The sequence below is a fragment of the Lissotriton vulgaris genome, chromosome 8 (assembly GCF_964263255.1).
Source record: "Lissotriton vulgaris chromosome 8, aLisVul1.2, whole genome shotgun sequence".
NCBI classification, from domain to species: Eukaryota; Metazoa; Chordata; class Amphibia; order Caudata; family Salamandridae; genus Lissotriton; species Lissotriton vulgaris.
The window spans coordinates 950,874,204-950,891,425 of record NC_141696.1 but is presented as its reverse complement, the minus strand read 5'-3'; positions in this window follow the sequence as shown (position 1 = coordinate 950,891,425).

Genomic DNA, 17,222 nt, shown 5'->3' with positions numbered 1-17,222 from the left:
ACAACATCAGGGGTAGCAAGCACTATATGAATGCACACCCTTCCCTCATCTATCCCTCCACTAACCTTTTCAATCCAAATAACACACTAACATGTCCACTGCTCAAATTAATTTCATATTTGCTCAATACTCATCCCCTGCTAATACTGTTTGGGTTCCAGAGTAGTGTGCTACTCACCTAAAAATGCTTTAACACCTCATAGGGAGTAGCAAGCACTATATAAAAATCAAACTCTTCACTCTGTATAACAATCTCACATTTACATTGCTCAAATTAATTGCATATTCCCCTAAACTAATTCCCCACTAATCCTTTTTGGGTTCCGGAGTAGTGTGTTTCCCATAGAAAAGCACTTCAACGATTCGTCAGGGGGAGCAAGCGCTATATAAATGAAAACTCTTCCCTCTTTTATCCCTCCAAAATTTCTTTTCAAACCAAATAACAGACTAATATGTCCATCGATCAAGTTCCATATTTCCTTATACTAATTCACCACTAATCTTTTGGAGTTCCGGAGTAGCATGCTATTTGCCGAAAAGCACTTTAACACCTCATCTGGGGTAGCAAGTGGTAAATAAATGCAAACCCTTCCCTCTTCTATCCCTCCACTATCCTCTCCAATCCAAATAACAGACTAACATGTCCAGCACTCATATTAATTTCATATTTCAATATACTAGTTTACCACTAATCCTTTTTGGGGTCTGGAGTAACTTGCTACTAGCTGAAAAAGTGCCTTGATGCCTCGTCAGGGGCAGTAGGCACTATATAAATACAATTACAATAATACAACATTATTTAATCCTCTAATAGCTTCTAACCAGTAAACTATGTAAAAGTCAAAACATCTAAATTGATGAAAAGAGAACATTTCTGATTGATCATCGTGAAGGGGGTAAAACAAGTGGCTTCATAAGTCAAATTCACATTTTAAACACTGCCATTCAATGCGTATACTATTCAAAACACCATTAAATGACAACTATTAGTTACTGCAACAGTGATCTTTGTATATATAGAAACATTCTGTTTCTCAAAAACTCTCTGCTGACGCCAGAAAACTCAAAACCTACTAGCCAATCTACATGCTCACTTTCCCATCAAAGGTACTGAAAAAGATAATCAACAAGCAAATCATGACACACCTGGAGCAGAACCAGTTACTCAATGCCTCCCAATCCAGCTTCCCCAGCTATCACAGCACTGAGACTGCCCTGATAGCAGCCATCGATGACATCCAAACCCTCCTTGACTGAGGAGAAACAGCAGCTCTGATCCTCTCTGAAGACTTCGACACAGAATCCCTCCACAGTCTAATCGAAAGACTCCACCACATCGGCATCCAAGGGGTGGCACTGGAATGGATTACTTTGTTCCTTAACGGAAGAAACCAGAGAATCCCCCTCCCACTTTTCACCTCCAAACCCAACAGTAGCTTCTGCAGTGTCCCCAGGGCTAATCCCTCACCCACACACTCTTCAATGCATATATGACTCCACTGGCCAACATTGTCAGATATCGCCAAATCAAAGTAGAGAGAGAGGACTAGAAAAGCTAATCCGTATCCCCAGGATTATATGTAAAGATCAAGAAAGGACTAGCTATTGGTTATGAGGGGAAGGGGGACTCAAAGAAGTACGCTGGCTGGCAAACCTGTTAGTTTGTTTATGAAGCCCTCACCCACCAACCTGGTTGGTGGCATGCTTCATCATCGGGCCCACCTCAGTGACACCTAATGTGTCCCGGGTGTGCTGCGACGCCAGATTACTGCGGAGCTGGTGTAATTGCTGAGAGTGTAGTGTCGTGAGTGAGAAAGTGAAGTTAAAAGCTATACAGTAGGTCCCAGTACCCGAGGGTAAGTAAATAATTTTAATGACTGGGCCACTGTTAGCAATAAAAATGGCTGTTAGACGCGGTGGAGTACAGATCATGACCTCCTGTGTCTTGTGTGGTCTACATGTTTCAGACAGGCCTTATTGAATTTAAAACTGGCTTTCCTCAGGACCAAGTGAGTATGTGCATAAGGTGCAAATAAAAAAACTCAATTATAGTGTTTGTGTTTTTGTTATGTGTCGCACTCGCTAAGGTGCGATTACATGTAAGAGGGGGATTCCCTCTAGTTTTGCTACATATAACAAAGACAGAGACAGACGTACAAAGGAGAGTCATTTTAGTATAGTGAGTACAGTATAATCACAATTTTTGGCCGACTTATAAGGTGGGTGAACGACCTATATGCGGCTATGGTGTGGTCATATTTGGCCTACATTGGTTTTTAAAGATAACCGATTTTTGTGGTGAGCTAGGACAGCTGGTAGTGGCATTTGTGAGGTACAATTGAGTATCAGTAGGTATCCTCACACTGGCTGTTTGCTGTCAAAGGCTTCCGTGGGTCACCTGGCAGAGATAGAGACCCTAGTATAAGGATAGTGAAACTAATGGTTTACATCCAACCTGTAGGGAGAAAAGAGATTGCTTACCCCAGATGTGGTGGTAATGTGGTTTACTCATGGAATTCCCGGTCTAGATCCTCCTTGGACCTATCATCCTTCTGCGGTGCCCGGAACGAGTGAGTGAGGACCTGGAGTTCTGGTTTAAGTAGTTCCGGTCGTAGGTTCCACCTGGGATAAGTGGAAATAGAGGGAGGGATGTGCTCGCGCTGGTTGCACTGTCATTGTTGGTTATACGCATGCGCTTGGGAAAATTCTACACGCATACAGGAGTTGGGCTTACAATTAGTCTCAGGTTTGTTCCTGTGAGGCGCATGTATGTAAGCGATAAGTGCATCTCTGATAGCACGTGTTGGGCACGTGCGATGATTCCGAAGTATAGGTGCTGTATAGGCACCCTGATTCGAGATTTCAAATTGTTTTTTCAGACGGGGACTAAGAAAGACTGAGAGTGTCAGGGTACAGGGGACCAAGTGGATATTTATAGGTTGATAGAATTCCATGGGATGGAATCGTTCAGGCCATTTGTGTGGGTGGACAAACGGTATATCCATCGCTGTTCTTTTTGGAGGAGGAATTTGTCGTTGTTGGGTGTGACGTCAAATTGTTCGATGACTGTCCATGTGAAGTCGTTTGGGGTGTGATTGTGGGTTAGAAAATGATCAGTGAGTTTACTGATATTTTTGCCACATCGGATGGTACTTCTGTGTTCGGTCATCCTTGTCCTCACTTTTCTAGACGTCATCCCAATGTATCGGCGGCCACATCTGCAAGTGATCAGGAATATTAGGTTAGAGGATTACAGTTAGTAAACTGTCGTTGTGTCCAGGTTTTTCCTGTCTCCAGGTTTAGTGTTTTTGATGCTGGAGTCAGGTGGCACACGCTGCAATTATTGCATGGTTGGTGGCCTGTGAGCTTGGGAAGGCCCCAGGTGTTAAAGATTGTACCGCTGGGCTGAGAGGGAGTTGGTTTGGGTCTAGTGTGGACCAGTTGGTCCTTGAGATTCTTGGCTCTCTTGTAGGCGAATCGTGGTTTTTCCCAGTTTCTTGTGCCCGTGTTGATTATTTTCCAGTTCCTGTTAATGATGTTGGAGACCTGGTTGGATGCTGTGTTATACGTTGTCACACAGGTGAGCCGTGGTTCCTCAGGGGCCTTGGTGGTTGTTTCCAGTAGTGCTTCCCTGTTCTGATTGCGGGCCCTCTTGCAGGTTGTTTTTATGATTCTGGCAGGGTAACCTCTGTCCTCCAGTTTATGTACCAGGGCTGTGGCTTGTTGCTTGTAGTCCTGTAGGTGGCTGCAGTTGCGTCTGAGACGCAAGAATTGCCCGTAGGGGAGGTTTTCCCTCAGGGGTCTCGGGTGGAAACTTTCAAACCTGAGGAGGGAGTTCCTTGCAGTTGGTTTATAGAAGGTAGTGGTGGTTAATCCATTTTGATTTGCTTTTATGTTGAGGTCTAGGAAGGCCAGTTCAGTGCAGCTGCTGGTGCTGGTGAAGCGCAGGTAACTGTCCCGGCTGTTGATCCAGAGGAGGAAGTCATTGAGGGATTCCTGATTCCCCTCCCATATGATGAAAATATCATCGATGTAACGTCGCCACGTTTTTATATTTCTTGAGAAAGGGTTAGTTGGAGGTTCTATGTGGATTTTCTCGAAATGGGCAACATAGAGACCTGCCACGCTAGGTGCGAAAACACTGCCCATCGATGTTCCATTGGTCTGCAGGTAGAATTTGCCATCATATTCAAAGTAATTGTCTTTGAGTGCAAGGGTGGCACAGTCCATTATGAAGCTCCAGGGGGTATGGTAGTCCCAGACACTTTCCATGAGGACATCATGCAGTACTTGTAATGTCGCATCTTGGGGGAGGCTGGTATAGAGGCTCTCAATGTCGAGTCCTACCAGCAATTGGGTAGATGGATCAAAGTTGGTGTCTTTGATGGCGTTGAGTAGATGTTTGGTGTCTTTTATATACGATGGGGTTTTCTGGACCAAAGGGTTCAGGAAGAAATCAGAGAATCGTGATAGCGGTTCCAGGAGGGATTGGATTCCCGATAAGATGGGTCTTCCTGGTGGGGGTGTTATGCCTTTGTGAATTTTTGGAACTGTATAGAAGTATGGTATTTTTGCATTTTTTGTACAGAGATAGTTGGCCTCTTGTTTTGAGATGTGCTCTGCATCACTCGCATTTTTCACCAGAGTGTTGATGGCGTTGCGTAGATCTTCTGTAGGGTCTTTTTTCAGACATTTGTAGTTTCTGGTGTCACTCAGCAGTCTGCGGCATTCCTTGTCGTAATCTGAATTGTCCATGAGGACAATGTCTCCACCCTTGTCTGCTGGTTTGATGACGAGGGATTGATCATTCTGTAGGCTTTTTATTGACTCACGTGCTTGGTGGAAAGGTTGTTGAATGTGTTTTTATTTTGTAATTTTTCCACCTCTGTGTAGACTGCCAGTTCGAAGGTTGCTATTTCTACCGGGATACTGATCGGGGGTGGCATGAAATTAGATTTTTGCTTGAGTCCTGTCTCATTGGGGACCTCTTCTTCATTGCTGGTTGTGTTGTCTTTTGTTTCAAAGAAGGCTTTTAGCTTCAGTGTTCGGAAGAATTCTGCAAGTTCTACGTGTAATTTGAAAGGGTCGAGCCTGGATGTAGGAACGAAAGAGAGAACTTTGTTAAGGACTTCTATTTCTTCGTTGGTCAAGTGTTTACTTGATATGTTGAATACCAACGGTGTGGGGGTTCTAGAAGGTGTCACTTGCTCGGTTCTGCTTGTTCTCGGGACTTGTCCCTGGTGTTGGAGCTCACTGGTTCCTCTTCCGGTTCCCAGTGGACTTGTGCGTTGGTCCGTCTCTTGCCGCGTGGTCTTCGGCCCTGGGATAAAAAAGGGAATCTTTGATTGTGGTTGCCTTGATAGAAGGGCATTTGTCCTGGGGCGTAGATGGGTGGGTAACCATAGAATTGGGGTTGTATGGGTCCAAAATGCGGTGTCTAAACTGGTGATTTTGTGGTGGTCCTTGCCAGGGCTGTTGCCAGTGTTGTCCCCGTCTTCCCCTGCCTTTGGATTTGTTGGATCCCGTGCTGGAGTTACTGGAAATGGAGCTGTTATCACCAGAACTGTCCGAGTTGTTTTTGCTTGGGGCAGTGTAGTCATCAGCTGATTATAGGTAGGTTTTGGCGTAACTGAATTTTTTCAGGTCTTTTTCAAATTTCTTTAGTTTCGTCTGGGTGAGGTATTCTTTGTCATTTCTCGGTTCTGGTCTTCTAGTTTCTTTTTGTAGCCAGTCAATGTGGTTTTAAAAATGACTTTCAGTTGCCTGTATCTCAATTATCATGGCGTCGGACAGGCGTTTGGCTGTTTTGATGATGAGTATGAGCCAATCCCTGGTGCAGTGCCAGGCAATCTGTGCCCAGTCTTTCCTGAAGGTGGCGTCGTCCAAGACAATTCTGGGGGCATTGATCAACAGGAGACCTGTGGGTGCTGTGTTGGTATGGAGGTATTGTGCCATTATGACCCCGTGGAGTATGGTCCGTATCCTGTTCCTTTTCTTCTCAGTCAAAGTGTCCCAGTCTGTGGTTTGTGCAACCGTGGTGGAGATGTTAAACTCTGCCAGGAGTGAGGGGTCTGATAGGATTTCACTGACATCGTCTTCAGTGAAAGTGAGGCCGATATTTTCTGCCTTCTTGTGAGTGGGTATAAATCTCTCGCAGCTGTGCGCTGCCTGATATCGCCAAATCAAAGTAGAGAGAGAGGACTAGAAAAGCTAATCCGTATCCCCAGGATTATATGTAAAGATCAAGAAAGGACTAGCTATTGGTTATGAGGGGAAGGGGGACTCAAAGAAGTACGCTGGCTGGCAAACCTGTTAGATTGTTCATGGAGCCCTCACCCACCAACCTGGTTGGTGGCATGCTTCATCATCGGGCCCACCTCAGTGACACCAAATGTATCCAGGGTGTGCTGCGACGCCAGATTACTGCGGAGCTGGTGTTTATTGCTGAGAGTGTAGTGTCGTGAATGAGAAAGTGAAGTTAAAAGCTATACAGTAGGTCCCAGTACCCGAGGGTAAGTAAATAATTTTAATGACTGGGCCACTGTTAGCAATGAAAAAGGCTGTTAGACGCAGTGGAGTACGGATTATGACCTCCTGCGTCTTGTGTGGTCTACATGTTTCAGCCAGGCCTTATTGAATTTAAAACTGGCTTTCCTCAGGACCAAGTGAGTATGTGTATAAGGTGCAAATAAAAAAACTCAATTATAGTGTTTGTGTTTTTGTTATGTGTCGCACTCGCTAAGGTGAGATTACATGTAAGAGGGGGATTCCCTCTAGTTTTGCTACATATAACAAAGACAGAGACAGACGTACAAAGGAGAGTCATTTTAGTATAGTGAGTACAGTATAATCACATTTTTTGGCTGACTTATAAGGTGGGTGAACGACCTATATGCGGCTATGGTGTGGTCATATTTGGCCTACATTGGTTTTTAAAGATAACCAATTTTTGTGGTGAGCTAGGACAGCGGGTAGTGGCATTTGTGAGTACAATTGAGTATCGGTAGGTATCCTCACACTGGCTGTTTGCTGTCAGAGGCTTCCGTGGGTCACCTGTCAGAGATAGAGACCCGAGGATAAGGATAGTGAAACTAATGGTTTACATCCAACCTATAGGGAGAAAAGAGATTGTTTACCCCAGATGTGGTGGTAATGTGGTTTACTCACGGAATTCCCGGTCTAGATCCTCCTTGGACCTATCGTCCTTCTGCGGTGCCCGGAACGAGTGAGTGAGGACCTGGAGTTCTGGTTTAAGTAGTTCCGGTCGTAGGTTCCACCTGGGATAAGTGGAAATAGAGGGAGGGATGTGCTCACGCTGGTTGCACTGTCATTGTTGGTTATGCGCATGTGCTTGGGAAAATTCTACACGAATGCGGGAGTTGGGCTTACAATTAGTCTCAGGTTTGTTCCTGTGAGGCGCATTTATGTAAGCAATAAGTGCGTCTCTGATCGCACCTGTTGGGCACGTGCGATGATTCCGAAGTATAGGTTTTGTGTTGGCACCCTGATTCGAGAGTTCTAATTGTTTTTCAGACGGGGACTGAGAAAGACTGAGAGTCTCAGGGTACAGGGGACCAAGTGGATATTTATAGGTTGATAGAGTTCCACGGGATGGAATCGTTCAGGCCATTTGTGTGGGTGGAAAAACGGTATATCCATCGCTGTTCTTTTTGGAGGAGGAATTTGTCGTTGTTGGGTGTGACGTCAAATTGTTCGATGACTGTCCATATGAAGTCGTTTGGGGTGTGATTGTGGGTTAGAAAATGATCAGTGAGTTTACTGATATTTTTGCCACATCGGATGGTACTTCTGTGTTCGGTCATCCTTGTCCTCACTTTTCTAGACGTCATCCCGATGTATCGGAGGCCACATCTGCAAGTGATCAGGTATATTAGGTTAGAGGAATTACAGTTAGTAAACTGTCGTTGTGTCCAGGTTTTTCCTGTCTCCAGGTTTAGTGTTTTTGATGCTGAAGTCAGGTGGCACACGCTGCAATTATTGCATGGTTGGTGGCCTGTGAGCTTGGGAAGGCCCCAGGCGTTAAGGATTGTACCGCTGGGCTGAGAGGGAGTTGGTTTAGGTCTAGTGTGGACCAGTCGGTCCTTGAGATTCTTGTCTCTCTTGTAGGCGAATCGTGGTTTTTCCCAGTTTCTTGTGCCCGTGTTGATTATTTTCCAGTTCCTGTTAATGATGTTGGAGACCTGGTTGGATGTTGTGTTATACGTTGTCACACAGGTGAGCCGTGGTTCCTCAGGGGCCTTGGTGGTTGTTTCCAGTAGTGCTTCCCTGTTCTGATTGCGGGCCCTCTTGCAGGTTGTTTTTATGATTCTGGCAGGGTAACCTCTGTCCTCCAGTTTATGTACCAGGGCTGTGGCTTGTTGCTTGTAGTCCTGGAGGTGGCTGCAGTTGCGTCTGAGACGCAAGAATTGCCCGTAGGGGAGGTTTTCCCTCAGGGGTCTTGGGTTGAAACTTTCAAACCTGAGGAGGGAGTTCCTTGCAGTTGGTTTATAGAAGGTAGTGGTGGTTAATCCATTTTGATTTGCTTTTATGTTGAGGTCTAGGAAGGCCAGTTCAGTGCAGCTGCTGGTGCTGGTGAAGCGCAGGTAACTGTCCCGGCTGTTGATCCAGAGGAGGAAGTCGTTGAGGGATTCCTGATTCCCCTCCCATATGACGAAAATATCATCGATGTAACATCGCCACGTTTTTATATTTCTTGAGAAAGGGTTAGTTGGAGGTTCTATGTGGATTTTCTCGAAATGGGCAACATAGAGACCTGCCACGCTAGGTGCGAAAACACTGCCCATCGATGTTCCATTGGTGTGCAGGTAGAATTTGCCATCATATTCAAAGTAATTGTCTTTGAGTGCAAGGGTGGTACAGTCCATTATGAAGCTCCTGGGGTATGGTAGTCCCAGGTACCTTCCAAGAGGACATCATGCAGTACATGCTAACAGTGGCCCAGTCATTAAAATTATTTACTTACCCTCGGGTACTGGGACCTACTGTATAGCTTTTAACTTCACTTTCTCACTCACGACACTACACTCTCAGCAATTACACCAGCTCCGCAGTAATCTGGCGTCACAGCACACTCGGTGTCACTGAGGTGGGCCCGATAATGAAGCATGCCCCAACCAGGTTGGTGGGTGAGGGCTTCATGAACAAACTAACAGATTTGCCAGCCACCATACTTCTTTGAGTCCCCCTTCACCTCATAACCAATAGCTAGTCCTTTCTTGATCTTTACATATAATCCTGGGGATACTGATTAACTTTTCTAGTCTTCTCTCTCTACTTTGATTTGGCGATATCAGGCAGCGCACAGCTGCGAGAGATTTATACCCACTCACAAGATGGCAGAAAATATCGGCCTCACTTTCACTGAAGACGATGTCAGTGAAATCCTATCAGACCCCTCACTCCTGGCAGAGTTTAACATCTCCACCACGGTTGCACAAACCACAGACTGGGACACTTTGACTGAGAAGAAAAGGAACAGGATACAGACCATACTCCACGGGGTCATAATGGCACAATACCTCCGTACCAACACAGCACCCACAGGTCTCCTGGTGACAAATGCCCCCAGAATTTTCTTGGACGACGCCACCTTCAGGAAAGACTGGGCACAGATTGCCTGGCACTGCACCAGGGATTGGTTCATACTCATCTTTAAAACAGCCAAACGCCTGTCCGACGCCATCATAATTGAGATACAGGCAACTGAAAGTCATTTCAAAACCACACTGACTGGCTACAAAAAGAAAAGAAACTAGACGACCAGAACCGAGAAATGACAGAGTACAAAGAATACCTCACCCAGACCAAACTAAAGAAATTTGAAAAAGACCTGAAAAAATTCAGTTACGCCAAAACCTACCCATACTCAGCTGATGACTACACTGTCCCAAGCAAAAACAACTCCGACAGTTCTGGTGATAACAGCTCCATTTCCAGTAACTCCAGCAAGGGATCCAACAAATCCAGAGGCAGGGGAAGACGGGGTCAACACTGGCAACAGCCCTGGCAAGGACCACCACAAAATCACCAGTTTGGACCACCGCATTTTGGACCCATACAACCCCAATTCTATGGTTACCAACCCATCTACGCCCCAGGACAAATGCCCTTCTATCAAGGCAACAACAATCAAAGATTCCCTTTTTTATCCCAGGGCCGAAGACCACGCGGCAAGAGACGGAACAACGCACAAGTCCACTGGGAACCGGAAGAGGAACCAGTGAGCTCCAACACCAGGAACAAGTCTCGAGAACAAGCAGGACCGCGCAAGTGACACCTTCTAGAACGCCCACACCGTTGGTATTCAACATATCAAGTAAACACTTGACCACCGAAGAAATAGAAGTCCTTAACAAAGGTGTCTCTTTCGTTCCTACATCCAGGCTCGACCCTTTCAAATTACAGGTAGAACTTGCAGAATTCTTCCGAACACTGAAGCTAAAAGCCTTCTTTGAAACAAAAGACAACACAACCAGCAATGAAGAAGAGGTCCCCAATGAGACAGGACTCAGGCAAAAATCTAATTTCATGCCACCCCCGATCAGTATCCCGGTAGAAATAGCAACCTTCGAAAAGGCAGTCTACACAGAGGTGGAAAAATTACAAAATAAAAACACATTCAACAACCTATCCCACCAAGCATGTGAGACAATAAAAAGCCTACAGAATGACCAATCCCTCGTCATCAAACCAGCAGACAAGGGTGGAGGCATTGTCCTCATGGACAAATCAGATTACGACAAGGAATGCCGCAGACTGCTGAGTGACACCAGAAACTACAAATGTCTCAAAAAAGACCCTACAGAAGATCTACGCAACGCCATCAACACCCTGGTGAAAAATGCAAGTGATGCAGAGCACATCTCAAAGCAAGAGGCCAACTATCTCTGTACAAAAAATGCAAAAATACCATACTTCTATACAGTTCCAAAAATTCACAAATGCGTAACACCCCCACCAGGAAGACCCATCGTATCGGGAATCCAATCCCTCCTGGAACCGCTATCACGATTGTGTGATTTCTTCCTGAACCCTTTAGTCCAGAAAACCCCATCGTATATAAAAGACACCAAACATCTCCTCAACGCCATCAAAGACACCAACTTTGATCCATCTACCCAATTGCTGGTAGAACTCGACATTGAGAGCCTCTATACCAGCATCCCCAAGATGCGACATTACAAGTACTGCATGATGTCCTCATGGAAAGTACCTGGGACTACCATACCCCCAGGAGCTTCATAATGGACTGTGCCACCCATGCACTCAAAGACAATTACTTCGAATATGATGGCAAATTCTACGTGCAGACCAATGGAACATCGATGGGCAGTGTTTTCACACCTAGCGTGGCAGGTCTCTATGTTGCCCATTTCGAGAAAATTCACATAGAACCTCCAACTAACCCTTTCTCAAGAAATATAAAAACGTGGCGACGTTACATCGATGATATTTTCGTCATATGGGAGGGGAATCAGGAATCCCTCGACGACTTCCTCCTCTGGATCAACAGCCGGGACAGTTACCTGCGCTTCACCAGCACCAGCAGCTGCACTGAACTGGCCTTCCTAGACCTCAACATAAAAGCAAATCAAAATGGATTAACCACCATTACCTTCTATAAACCAACTGCAAGGAACTCCCTCCTCAGGTTTGAAAGTTTCCACCCGAGACCCCTGAGGGGAAACTTCCCCTACGGGCAATTTTTGCGTCTCAGACGCAACTGCAGCCACCTCCAGGACTACAAGCAACAAGCCACAGCCCTGGTACATAAACTGGAGGACAGAGGTTACCCTGCCAGAATCATAAAAACAACCTGCAAGAGGGCCCGCAATCAGAACAGGGAAGCACTACTGGAAACAACCACCAAGGCCCCTGAGGAACCACGGCTCACCTGTGTGACAACGTATAACACAGCCTCCAACCAGGTCTCCAACATCATTAACAGAAACTGGAAAATAATCAACACGGGCACAAGAAACTGGGAAAAACCACGTTTCGCCTACAAGAGAGACAAGAAACTCAAGGACCAACTGGTCCACACTAGACCCAAACCAACTCCCTCTCAGCCCAGCAGTACAATCCTTAACGCCTGGGGCATTCCCAAGCTCACAGGCCACCAACCATGCAATAATTGCAGCGTGTGCCACCTGACTTCAGCATCAAAAACACTAAACCTGGAGACAGGAAAAACCTGGACACAACGACAGTTTACTAACTGTAATTCCTGTAACCTAATATACCTGATCACTTGCAGATGTGGCCTCCGATACATCGGGATGACGTCTAGAAAAGTGAGGACAAGGATGACCGAACACAGAAGTAACATCAGATGTGGCAAAAATATCAGTAAACTCACTGATCATTTTCTAACCCACAATCACACCCCAAACGACTTCACATGGACAGTCATCGAACAATTTGACGTCACACCCAACAACTACAAATTCCTCCTCCAAAAAGAACAGCGATGGATATACCGTTTGTCCACCCACACAAATGGCCTGAACGATTCCATCCCGTGGAATTCTATCAACCTATAAATATCCACTTGGTCCCCTGTACCCTGAGACTCTCAGTCTTTCTTAGTCCCCGTCTGAAAAAACAATTAGAACTCTCGAATCAGGGTGCCTATACAGCACCTATACTTCGGAATCATCGCACGTGCCCAACACGTGCGATCAGAAACGCACTTATCGCTTACATACATGCGCCTCACTGGAACAAACCTGAGACTAATTGTAAGCCCAACTCCCGCATGCGTCTAGAATTTTCCCAAGCGCATGCGAATAACCAACAATGACAGTGCAAGCAGCGCAAGCACATCCCTCCCTCTATTTCCACTTATCCCAGGTGGAACCTACGACCGGAACTACTTAAACCAGAACTCCAGGTCCTCACTCACTCGTTCCGGGCACCGCAGAAGGACGATAGGTCCAAGGAGGATCTAGACCGGGAATTTCGTGAGTAAACCACATTACCACCACATCTGGGGTAAGCAATCTCTTTTCTCCCTACAGGTTGGATGTAAACCATTAGTTTCACTATCCTTATCCTAGGGTCTCTATCTCTGCCAGGTGACCCACGGAAGCCTTTGACAGCAAACAGCCAGTGTGAGGATACCTACCGATACTCAATTGTACCTCACAAATGCCCCTACCCGCTGTCCTAGCTCACCACAAAAATCGGTTATCTTTAAAAACCAATGTAGGCCAAATATGACCACACCATAGCCGCATATAGGTCGTTCACCCACCTTATAAGTCGGCCAAAAAATGTGATTATACTGTACTCACTATACTAAAATGACTCTCCTTTGTACGTCTGTCTCTGTCTTTGTTATATGTAGCAAAACTAGAGGGAATCCCCCTCTTACATGTAATCGCACCTTAGCGAGTGCGACACATAACAAAAACACAAACACTATAATTTAGTTTTTTCCTTTGCACCTTATAAACATACTCACTTGGTCCTGAGGAAAGCCAGTTTTAAATTCAATAAGGCCTGGCTGAAACATGTAGACCACGGAAGACGCAGGAGGTCACAATCCGTACTCCACCGCGTCTAACAGCCTTTTTTATTGCTAACAGTGGCCCAGTCATTAAAATTATTTACTTACCCTCGGGTACTGGGACCTACTGTATAGCTTTTAACTTCACTTTCTCACTCACGACACTACACTCTCAGCAATTACACCAGCTCCGCAGTAATCTGGCGTCGCAGCACACCCGGGACACATTCGGTGTCACTGAGGTGGGCCCGATGATGAAGCATGCCACCAACCAGGTTGGTGGGCGAGGGCTTCATGAACTAACTAACAGGTTTGCCAGCCAGCGTACTTCTTTGAGTCCCCCTTCCCCTCATAACCAATAGCTAGTCATTTCTTGATCTTTACAACATTGTCAGATGCCATGGTCTCAACATAATTTCCTATAATGACTACACCCAACCCATCCTCCTACTCAGGGACAACACCATCACCATCAGAACTAACTCATCAGGACTAACTTCCACGGATGAATGACAAGCATCGCCAATAGGATAAAGAACAACTACCTGCAGCTGAATATAGACAAAATGAAGTATTGATCTTCAACAACAACAGCAACACATGGTGGCCCTACCGGTGGCAATCAGAGCGCCCACTTCATCAGACCATGCCAGGAACCTCAGAATCATCATTGACAACAAGCTCACCATGAAATCATAGTTCAATGCAGTCTCCACTGCCTACTTCCTCACTGCGCATTCAATGTAACATCTTCAAGTTCCTACCCCTGCACATGAGACGTGCTGTGACACAGGCCCTCATCACCAACCAACTGGACTACAGCAATGCCCTCCACGTAGAAATTGCTGCACACCTCCTACAGAGACTTCAACCTATACAGCAAGCCACATCCAGACTTGTCCTTGACCTTCCCCAATGAACCAACATCACACCCCACCTGAGGCAACTCCATTGGCTCCCTGTACAGAAGAAACGACAATTCAAGCAGTTGACACACACACACAAGGCTCTACACAACAAAGGACCACCCATGTTATCCACTACCTGAACTACCACAAACTGTCAAGAAGAGTACACTCTGACTCCCTTCTGCTTGCCCACACTCCCCACATCTACTTAAGCAGAACTGTAGGCTCCTTTTCCTACATCTCAGCCAAGACCTGGAACATCCTCCCCATGCAACTCTGGACCATCATCTCACTTCTGGAATCCCAAAGGGGCCTCAAGACCTGGGTGTTCAAAAGAGCCTCCGGGACCTGCAAGCCTCTTTACACTCTATTGGGTGATTAGCTGTGCATTATAAATCGGCATTATCGAGGCTTAGTACGGGTACATAAAACAACTGACAGTTTTATGCATTCTAAATACCTTATTTTATCAAAGCATGCTAATTAATTCTACTCTTCAATTAAAACTAGCGTACATTTTTTGTGAATTTCAAATCTGCCTTCCCGAGGCTCAGGGACTTTATATGTAGGTCGCACTAAACCCCAATTTGCAATCTGAATCTATTTACAAGTGGTGCCAAAAACTGCCTAAAAGCGGAACCATTTGCTTTTGCTTGAGAAGGAAGCCCATACCGGCCAGGCATTGAAACTAAAGACTATCAGACACTGTTGCTCACCAATGCCAAGGTGCATTAATTTCACTCAAACTTTTGTGTGCACTGTTTTCCCCCTCGGTGTCTCTAAGCACACCGAAGTAATTGAAAGTCTACACACAATGTTTTATATAACTTATTAATAAATAAATCAATACATTTAAATCTAATTTTCAAGCGAAGGATGCAGTTTTGTGCGACAATGAGAAAATGTAAATCGATTATGACATTAATATTTGTATTGCGTTCATATTTAAAAAGTAACAGCATTTCAAAAACTGAAAAAAACAAATCAAACTTCTCGAAAATTAACTTTAGAGACCCCTTCATTGCAACTGTTTGATGGCCAGATAACGTACACACGCTTCTGCAAGATTAGCTATTTTGCCCACTATAATGAACTTCTAGAGGATTTGAGAATAGGGCAAGAGAGGTCAGGGCTGTTTCATTTCTACATTATCTCTGTTTACTGCTCGCCCATTGCAAGCAATGACAGATGACTCCAGCAACATCAATCAGGGAACAACATTGAGATCTCTCCTACAATTTCCCGAGGCATTGATGCATCGCGCAGGTAATTACTTTTACTTTCTGAAGCCTTCACGTGAATAACAGAAAGTTAAAACACAATTTTATGCCGTGGGTTGATTTCTAAAGGTAGCATTTGCACAGATTGCAAACCTTACTTATTGTTGCCCTTTCACTCGAAGAAGAGTGCTCAAATTGGACTCTCATTCGTACTCTGGAGAGACAATTCACATGCCGGGCTGAAATAACCATCACTAATGCATGTTCTGTAGATTAATGCACTTCTTTCATCCTTCGTCTAGAAATGTGCTCTCTCCCTTCAACATTAATGTATACCTGACATACCAGATGCATTTTCTCCCTGTCTCTCCTTTGACAAAAATCTTTCCTTAAAACTAACTATATGTGTCAAATTAAGTTATTAAAGGAAACATTTACAAATGGAAACAATGTAACACACATATATCACAAGTAATTGATCTCTTAAACAATACTCTAATAAAGTCAATGTAATGCTAAACTGTTCAAAGTGATTGACAATATGGGCAATAAAGAAGAAAGACAAATTGGAATCTAAAACCTACCTATTCCCATTATATTTGTATTTTTTAATAGCTGTTCAAAATACAAAATGGCTGTCCGACACGAAAATCTGACGTTGATTATGTTGGGAAAGGTTAGCATTGTCTCTCTGTCTTAACTCACAGTAAGCCCTTGTAAGAGGCAACCGACTCGAAGAGTACAGCAAGACATCTAGAGGGTCTGCTTGATGACTATCTCACTGTACAAAATTAACATTGGCAAAGCCAACAGGATTGACTCTTGCATAGAGCATCCAGACAAATACCAAGTGCTTCGAGGCACTAATTTGTGCAAATATACATACTCACATATATACACAGTATTGGCCATGTTCACCAGTAGATTTACACCATTGACCACTCATGCCCTCAAACATTGACACATATACAAATGTAAGTACCCACAGGCACACACAAATACCCTTACATGCATTTAGGAGCACATTTGTATGCAAGCAGAGAGGGATTCGTGCATTCACACAACATCCAGTCAGTTATAAAATCAAAGACTTCATGTGTACAAGCACGCATGCACACACACAAACTAAAGGCTAAATGCAAAAGAGAAAACATAATACACCAGGTCTTCCCTTCCTTCCATCTAATGCTCAGAGAAAATTCACTGACTGTATCCATCAAGACTGCCCCAATCCTCCTCCAACTTATGAAAGAGAGTTGAAGACATGCCCACACTACATCAAAGCAACGTAAGAGTCTACTACCACCGCCAGATCCCAATTACTCGCTGACTCTATCTTTGCCATTAGCCCTATTCATTGCTGCACTGCTTTCTGGCTAGGTTTACATAATACAATTACAACATACAGATGAACTGGAAAAGCATGAGTGTCTGATTGGATTATAAGTGGGTGTCTGAATCGATGCATGGATTACTAGATGGCTCTGTGAATGTGAATCTGATTAGATAGGTGGTCTAGGTTTACAAATGGCTGGAAGGCGGGATGGATGAGTGTATGAGTTG